We start from the raw sequence: 9,695 nt of genomic DNA on the forward strand, positions 1-9,695 counted from the left end.
TGTTAAGGATACAGATGTATCCACAATTCATTTAGAGTTACTTAATAGTCTATTTCTTATACCATATCTCTATCCCGTGAAATTCTCGAGCCAAAAGATGGATGCATATGCTGTGTTTCATTTTGCTAAATGATATCAATTAAATGGTGTATCAATTCCATAAATTGCATATAGCAATAAATAAATCAGCAAAATTCTTTCTAATATTTTAGATAGAAGAAATGTTTCTTCTATCTAAAATATTAGAAAGAATGTACCCTTCTATCCAAATCCAATTTGCATCGATAAAATAAATCCAAATTCCAGTAGTAGATGAATAATTGCAAATTTGTGTGTGTACGAGATTAGAATAACTTCAAAATAACTGACATAATTTTGTATTTTTCCTGATCAGAAAAATACATGAAAAAGAAAGGAGGTAGAAAAATTTTTGGATTTATGGTTAAAGAAGAAAAAGAAGAAAACAGGGGTTCTGTTGAATTTCAAGTATTCAGTTTCACCAATAAGATACGGAGACTTGCTTCACATTTGGAATTACACAAAAAAGATTTTTCATCGGAAAGAGGTCTACGAAGACTTTTGGGAAAACGTCGACGTTTGCTGGCTTATTTGGCAAAGAAAAATAGAGTACGTTATAAGAAATTAATCGGTCAGTTGAATATTCGGGAGCAGTAATTTAATCGTTCAAATTTTTTTCTTGTTTTATTATTTTTTTAGTAGTCTTATAGTAGTCTTAGATTTTTCATTTTGATGAGCCTCGCTTTGAGGAATTCATGGAATAATCCATTTTCATGGAATAATGAATTAAGGAAGAAAGGATATGAGTCTACCGCTTACAAGAAAAGATCTCATGATAGTCAATATGGGCCCTCAACACCCATCAATGCATGGTGTTCTTCGACTGATCGTTACTCTCGATGGTGAGGATGTTATTGATTGTGAACCCATATTAGGCTATTTACACAGAGGAATGGAAAAAATCGCGGAAAACCGAACTATTATACAATACTTACCTTATGTAACAAGGATATAGAGAGATTGTAGAAAGGGAGTTGTAAATTCCTTAACTTAAGAAAGAAAAAAGAATAAAAACACAGATACATAACATAAAAAAAAGAATAAATAAGACGAGATTCGACCTCCCCCTACATATTTAATTTCCTCTCCTATACAAAAACTAGCAAGACCCACTCCATTGGTAATTCCATCAATAACACCCTTATCAAAAAACTCCGTGAGTTCGGTTAACCCTCTTATACCGAGGGTAAAGACCCTAGTATAGAAAATATCTATATAACCACGATTATATGACCAACTGTATATATTTTTTTTTACTTGATCTAAAAATTCTTTTTTAGGATTTCCTTTGTAAAAAGAGTTTATTAAATCCAAATTCTGAAAAAAAGAATAAGCGGATCCATAGAAGATATATGCTATGAATAAACCAAAGATAGCTAGACTTACAGAAGAAATTGCATTAGTAATAAATTCATATGAATTTACAAAAGAATTAGAACTTTCCTGGGTAAAGTTTATTGAGGGAGTTAACCACTTTGATAATATGGTTAACTCTGCTATTCCATTACCAATTCCTCCATTATCAAAAGAGATTCCTATGAATCCAATGAACAAAGTGAAAAGTAGTAATATAAGAAGAGGAAATAACATAGTATTTCCCGTTTCATGCGGATAGGCAAAAGTGTTTTTAGCCCCAAAAGACGTAGTAAAGGATCCTATCCTATTTCTTGTATTACCTTGAATTTTTGGTATATTTTGTGAAAAAAAAGAAACTCCACTCTTCGTTGTTGATAAAACGAAATCCCTATTCACTCCTTTGGGTATCCTTTTTCCCCATAAGGATATTGAATACAAGGAACTCTCTTTAGTGCTACTGTAATTTTGAAAATGAACACGCAAATACCCATCAAATGTAAGTAAATATATCCGAAACATATAAAAGGCAGTTAATCCTGCAGTAAAGGAGGCTATTATTCCAAAAAAGGGCGAATACAACCAACTATTACTAAGGATTTCATCTTTGGACCAGAAACAAGCAAGAGGTGGAATACCACAAAGAGAAAGTGTACCCCATAAAAAAGTAGTTCTTGTGATTGGAATGTATTTTCTTAAACCGCCCATAAGAACCATATTTTGACTTTTATCTGGTGAATATCCAACAAGAGGTTCCATTGAATGAATAACGGATCCGGATCCCAAGAACAATAAAGCTTTTGAATAAGCATGAGTGATCAAATGGAATAAAGCAGCTTGATAAGAACCTATACCTAGAGCTAACATCATATAACCCAATTGAGACATTGTAGAATAGGCTAAGCTTCTTTTAATATCTCTCTGAGCAAGAGCTAAAGTAGCTCCTAAGAATAGTGTTATTGTACCTACTAAAGAAATAAAACTCATTATCAAAGGTAAAGATATGAAAAGAGGAAGAAGTCGAGCTAGAAGAAAAATTCCCGCAGCAACCATAGTTGCTGCGTGTATAAGAGCCGAAATAGGAGTGGGCCCTTCCATAGCATCGGGTAACCATACGTGAAGAGGGAATTGTGCGGATTTCGCAACTGCACCAAGGAATAATAAAAAAGCACACAAAGTAGTAAGTAAAGAGTTAATTCCATTATTAGGAATCCAGTTATTAGCTATTTTGAACAAATCCCTAAACTCTAAACTACCTGTTATCCAAAAAAAACCTAAAATTCCTAATAATAGACCAAAATCCCCTACACGATTAGTTACAAAAGCTTTTTGACAAGCACTCGCTGCGATTGGTCGTGTAAACCAAAAGCCTATCAATAAATAAGAACACATTCCCACGAGTTCCCAAAAAAAATAAATTTGTATCAAATTGGAGCTAGTAACCAATCCCAACATGGAAGTATTGAAAAAACTTATATAAACAAAAAATCTCAAATATCCTTCATCGTGAGACATATAACCATCACTATAAATAAGAACCAGGATTCCTACAGTAGTAATTAGCATTAACATAATAGAAGTAAGTGGGTCAATCAAGTATCCAAATTCTAAAGAAAAATCATTATTGACGGTCCAAGACCATAGATATTGATAGATCGAACTTCCATTTATTTGTTGAATAGACAGTTGAACTGAGAATACCATAGCTATACTTAAGAGTAAAACACTAGGAAAAGCCCATATGCGACGAAGATTTTTTGTTGCTGTAGGAATAAGAATAAGGCCAAATCCCATTGACATAATAACTGGAAGTGGGAGAAGAGGGATTACCCATGCATATTGATATGTATGTTCCATAAGAAAAGAAATTGCAATTTTTACTTCAATTTTTACTTCAATTTTTCTATAAAATTGTTTCCGATTCACCAAACCAATTCTTATCTCTTTCTGAAAGAATAAATAAAAAGAATAAGAAAAAATACTGAAATTCTTAATTTTTCCAAAATTTATCTCATTGAAATAATTAAAAATTAAGAATGGGTTTAGTTGGTTAAATTAAAAAAGTTAATAAAATAACTTCGTTACCTAGTTATTTTATTAACTAAATAAAGATATTTATAAAAATAAAAAAAAAAAGTGGAATCATTTTACTTTCTATTCATAATTCATTTTTATATTTCTTTAAAACAAAGATGAAACAGCTCTCTTGTTCCATAATTAACTGATTGAGTGAATTCCAATGAAAACCTATGTTTATAAGAAATTATCGAATAGTCCTTACTTCATATAGAACTAAAATCCTAATGACTATAAATTACCTAAGTTTTAGAATGTCTTGTTTAAGAGACTCAGTATTTTTTGTTTTGATTGGAATTCCTTTCCTTTATGGAATACCATTCTGAACTTAATTAACTATTTTCATTTTCCCTTCTTTTTATCCCCCCGTCTTATCTTATATGGGGGATAGGCTTCCATACCATATATCTATATATGGAGTATACTTGATATATAAATAGATATAAATAGATTTAAATGAGAAACCTTTCTATATATTCTATATTATTAAAAAACAAGTATAAAATATATAAAGAAAAAATGTTAAAAAATTCTTGTTGTCTTATCCGCATTAGACAAAATGAAGTAAAAAATAATTCAAAATTTAAGTATCTTTCAGTATCTAAGTATAAATACTAATAAAAAGAAGAAAGAAGGATTGATTTGCAGCAATAGATGTCTTTCACATACAACTAGAAAAAAGTAATTTCCTTTTTGAATGGCAGTTCCAAAAAAACGTACTTCAATGTCAAAAAAGCGTATTCGTAAAAATATTTGGAAGAAAAAGACTTATTTTTCCATAGTACAATCTTATTCTTTAGTAAAATCAAGATCATTTTCGAGCGGTAATGAGCATCCAAAACCAAAGGGTTTTTCTGGGCAACAAACAAATAATAAGATTTTGGAATAATATGAATTGACTTATCAAAAAAGAATTCCAATTATTTAATAATTTTGATTCTTCTTTGAATGTACTTTTATGTGTCGAATTACTCGGTACAATATTCTTAGAACAAAAAACCCCTCTTATCTTATATATACAAGAAAAAAAAGTTTTGTTTGGTATACTGTGTGCTAAGTATTCTTTTCCTATCAATGAACTTTTCATAATTTTCATAATAGAATCCTCATATTCTATTATGAAAATTATGAAAAGTGGAGTATTCTTACAATAGGACTTACAACTTCCACCTATCTTCTCCAAAATCATAAGGTTAGTAAATCTTATTAATAAGAGCATAAAGACTTTCATTCTAGAAATTTTTAAAAAATCCAAAAAGCCTTTTCCATTTATCCATTTTAATTTCATCATTAAATAGAAACCCTTTTGGATTTTTTTCATTGTATTGAAAGAATTTTCAAAATGTAAACGAGAAATTAATTAGAAAAAATTAGTTCTACAATTGCAAGTTAGAAAAAAGAAATTCCAACTCTTTCAAGCAGTGTTTGTGTTTCTATTGGGCAAAGCAAGAGTTTATTGTAAAAAAAAAATGGAAACGATACTACCAAACGAAGTCTATTTTAATGAAAACTCTAATGTTCCTAAATTTTATGGACTTTCCCAATATCGACGATTCCCAAGATAATAGCTATTATTCTTTTAAGTTACCTATTATTTGAAGTTAGCCGCCATGGTGAAATTGGTAGACACGCTGCTCTTAGGAAGCAGTGCTCAAGCATCTCGGTTCGAATCCGAGTGGCGGCATTCTTGAAAAAGAATACAATAGATTAGAAATCAATTCGAAATTTACAATTTTGTAATGGGACCTTCCCCTTATGCTATTTGCAACTTTAGAACATATACTAACTCATATCTCTTTCTCAACGATTTCAATTGTGATTACGATTCATTTTATAACCTTATTAGTTCGTGAACTTGGAGGATTACGTGATTCGTCAGAAAAAGGAATGATAGTTACTTTTTTCTCTATAACAGGATTCTTAGTTTCTCGTTGGGCTTCCTCGGGACATTTTCCATTAAGTAATTTATATGAGTCATTGATCTTCCTTTCATGGGCCCTGTATATTCTTCATACCATTCCTAAAATACAGAACTCTAAAAATGATTTAAGCACAATAACTACGCCAAGTACTATTTTAACGCAAGGCTTTGCCACATCGGGTCTTTTAACTGAAATGCATCAATCCACGATACTAGTACCTGCTCTACAATCTCAGTGGTTAATGATGCATGTCAGTATGATGTTATTAAGCTATGCAACTCTTTTGTGCGGATCCTTATTATCTGCCGCTATTCTAATCATTAGATTTCGAAATAATTTCCATTTCTTTTCTAAAAAGAAAAAAAATGTTTTAAATAAAACATTTTTCTTTAGTGATATTAAATATTTTTATGCAAAAAGAAGTGCTTTAAAAAGAACCTCTGTCCCTTCATTTCCAAATTATTACAAATATCAATTAACGGAGCGTTTGGATTCTTGGAGTTATCGTGTCATTAGCCTAGGATTTACCCTTTTAACCGTAGGTATTCTTTGTGGAGCAGTATGGGCTAATGAGGCCTGGGGATCCTATTGGAATTGGGATCCTAAGGAAACTTGGGCATTTATTACTTGGACCATATTCGCAATTTATTTACATAGTAGAACAAATACAAATTGGAAGGGTACGAATTCTGCACTTATAGCTTCGATAGGATTTCTTATAATTTGGATTTGTTATTTTGGTATAAATCTATTAGGAATAGGCTTACATAGTTATGGTTCGTTTACATTAACACCTAAATGATTACATAAAATAAAACCTTCATGAAATGAAGGTTTTTACTTTTATGTTTTATTTGAGAACCCCTTGAACGCCTTCTCAAAGGGTTCTCAAAAATTCGAGATAGATCTAATTATACTTTTTTACTTATTTCTGCATTAATAGAGCAGACGAGTAAAAAAAAGCAAACCTATTTAGGATAATAATTGGATAAGAGAGCCTCTACCCTGTCAACGGATAGGGAGAGAACAAAATCTGGATAAATACCAATTCCTATTACTGGTAAAAAGATACAGATTAAAATAAAGAGTTCTCGTGGTCCAGAATCCACAAAATTTGCGTTTGGAACATTAAATAGCTTGTATCCATAGAACATCTGGCGTAACATAGATAATAAATAAATAGGAGTTAATATCATTCCAATTGCCATTACAAAAGTAATTAGTGTTTTTGGCATTAACAGAAATTTTGGACTAGTAATTAGTCCAAAAAATACTACTAATTCTGCGACAAAACCACTCATTCCTGGTAAGGCAAGAGAAGCCATTGAAAAGCTACTAAACATGGTAAAAATTTTAGGCATTGGGATGGATATTCCCCCCAGTTCTTCGAGATAAACAAGACGCATTCTATCAGAAGCGGTTCCTGCCAAGAAAAAAAGTGTAGCACCAATAAATCCATGGGATAATATTTGTAAAATAGCTCCATTGAGTCCAATGTTGGTTATGGAACCAATTCCTATAATTATGAAACCCATGTGAGATACAGAGGAATAAGCTATTCTTTTTTTGAAATTTCGTTGACCAAGAGAAGTTGAAGCTGCATAGATTATTTGGATCGCTCCTATTATTACTAACCAGGGCGAAAATAGATAATGAGCATGAGGTAACAATTCCATGTTGATCCGAATCAATCCATATGCTCCCATCTTTAATAATATTCCCGCTAAAAGCATACATGTACTATAATGTGCTTCCCCATGGGTATCTGGTAACCACGTATGTAGGGGTATAATCGGCAATTTGACAGCATAAGCAATAAGGAAGCCAAAATATAAAAGTATTTCCAAGGTTGCAGGGTATGATTGATTAATTAATCTTTCCAAATCTAATCCTGGTTCGTTGGAACCATATAAGCCCATACCCAGAACTCCGATTAAGAAAAAAATGGAACCGCCTGCAGTATACAAAATAAACTTTGTAGCTGAATATAGACGCCTCTTCCCCCCCCACATGGATAAAAGTAAGTAAACAGGAATTAATTCTAACTCCCACATGATAAAAAAAAGTAAAAGGTCTCGCGAAGAAAATAATCCTATTTGACCACTATACATTGCGAGCATCAGGAAATAGAATAATCGCGAATTCCGTGTAATTGGCCAAGCTGCTAAAGTAGCTAAAGTAGTGATAAATCCTGTCAATAAAATAGATCCTAATGAAAGTCCATCGATTCCCAATCTCCAGTGGAAATCGAAGACATCTATCCATTTATAATCCTCCTTTAATTGGATTAAGGGATCCTCCAGTTGGAAATGATAACAGAACGCATAAGTCATTAGAAGGAATTCTAATAAACAAATAGATATAGTATACCACCTAACGACTTTGTTTCCCTTATGAGGTAAAAAGAAAATTAATGAACCTGCAAATATCGGCAAAACAACAAGTATTGTTAACCAAGGAAAATAACTCATGATAAAGTGATAAAGACAAGATACGTTTTGACCAGAAAAGCCCGTGCTCGATTATTTCGAGCACAGGCTTCTTCGGTAAAGAGGAATCAGACGATTCGAGTGAAGTTTTTTGTAACGTATCAATAAGATAGAGCCATGCTACGTGTTGTTTCAGGCCCTAAATAAACGCGGACACTTAAAAAATCTGTCGGGCAGGCAGATTCACATCTCTTACAACCCACACAATCTTCGGTTCTCGGCGCGGAAGCAATTTGCTTGGCTTTACATCCATCCCAGGGTATCATTTCTAATACATCTGTTGGACAAGCTCGTACACATTGAGTGCATCCTATACATGTATCGTAAATTTTTACGGAATGTGACATTGGATCTATAAATTTTTCTTTTCAACATAAAATTTTTCGATCTGGTAAAAATGAAATTAGTACTATAATGAGTCATATGTATTGTAGACACCAGACGAAGCAATGGTTTATCCAAACTTCAAAAATAAAAATCTATTTTTTAATCTGTTTGTGAGAAAGCGTGAAGAGAGCCAAGAGACTTTAATTTTGGATTTCAACAATAAGAAATAAGAAAGAATTTTACGAATTGTACAGACGAATTCGAATTAGCCAATAAATTGGCTATCGTCTTTTCAATATAAATTATTGCAATATTCAAATTGCAATATCAATGAATTACAAATACAAAAATTCATTTAAGTGAAAAAGAATACTATGCAATAATCTACTAAAAAAAGCAATAATCTACTAAAAAAAATGGATATTCTCAAATAATACTAAGAAAATAGTATTGATTTCTATTTATTTTAATATGTGCGCCTTTGTTTAGAGGATTCTATGTCTAATTATTCAAAATTCTAATTATTCAATAAATTAGATTGATTGATACGAGTGGATTTCCTATTACGATGGATGGAAGAAAGAATGGATAGTCCAATAGCGGCTTCAGCAGCCGCAAGGGCTATAACAAAAATTGCGAAAATATCTCCTTTTAATTGGCGACTATCAAATAGATCAGAAAATGTTACGAGATTTAGATTAATTGAATTCAGTATAAGTTCAAGACATATTAGAGCTCTAACCATGTTTCGGCTTGTGATCAATCCATAGATACCAATCGAAAATAAATAGACACTCAAAAAAAGTACATGCTCAAACATCATTAACTAACTCCTTATCAATCTCGATTCATTTCAATATGAGGGCAAGAATTGAACCGATTCAATTAATTACAATAGAACAATTACACAACAAAAGAGAAAATAAAGGAGGTATTTGTTGGCAGTAGATGGATTTTACTAAATCAAAATTGTGATTCTTTAGTTATTTATTTTAGATTTGCAATTCTTATAATTTGTACTTTTTCTAAGTTTTCTTATTGCCGAGCCATAGTAATTGCACCTATTAAAGAAACTAGAAGAATTATGGAAATGAGTTCAAACGGAAGATAAAAATCGGTTGCTAAATGAATTCCAATTTGTTGAACATTATTTATGAGACCCTGTTCTACTATTTGGTTTGATCTTGTAGTCCAAAGAATTCCATACCACGACGTATCTGGGATAGTAGTCATTAGCGAAAAAACAATAGTTATACAAACGAGTGAAGTGAACCCATCTCCAATAGTCCAATAATTCTTATCTTTAGACCATTCTGAGCCATTTACGAACATTACAGCGAATATGATCAAGACATTTATGGCTCCCACATAAATAAGAAGTTGTGCGACAGCTACAAAGTAGGAATTTAATAAAAAATAGAATAAGGATATACAAACAAGAACTAATCCC

The 9,695-nt window shown here is 31.7% G+C and overlaps 1 non-coding gene across 1 annotated transcript; it reads left to right on the plus strand.

Annotated features, from left to right (window-relative positions):
• Nucleotides 1-5,111: 5,111 nt before the first annotated feature.
• Nucleotides 5,112-5,191, plus strand: TRNAL-UAG (transfer RNA leucine (anticodon UAG)). Its single transcript has one exon. It is a non-coding gene; the product is annotated as a tRNA-Leu (tRNA).
• The last annotated feature ends 4,504 nt before the right edge of the window (nt 5,192-9,695 follow it).

The sequence above is a fragment of the Aegilops tauschii genome, unplaced genomic scaffold, assembly GCF_002575655.3.
Source record: "Aegilops tauschii subsp. strangulata cultivar AL8/78 unplaced genomic scaffold, Aet v6.0 ptg001028l_obj, whole genome shotgun sequence".
Lineage (NCBI taxonomy): Eukaryota > Viridiplantae > Streptophyta > Magnoliopsida > Poales > Poaceae > Aegilops > Aegilops tauschii.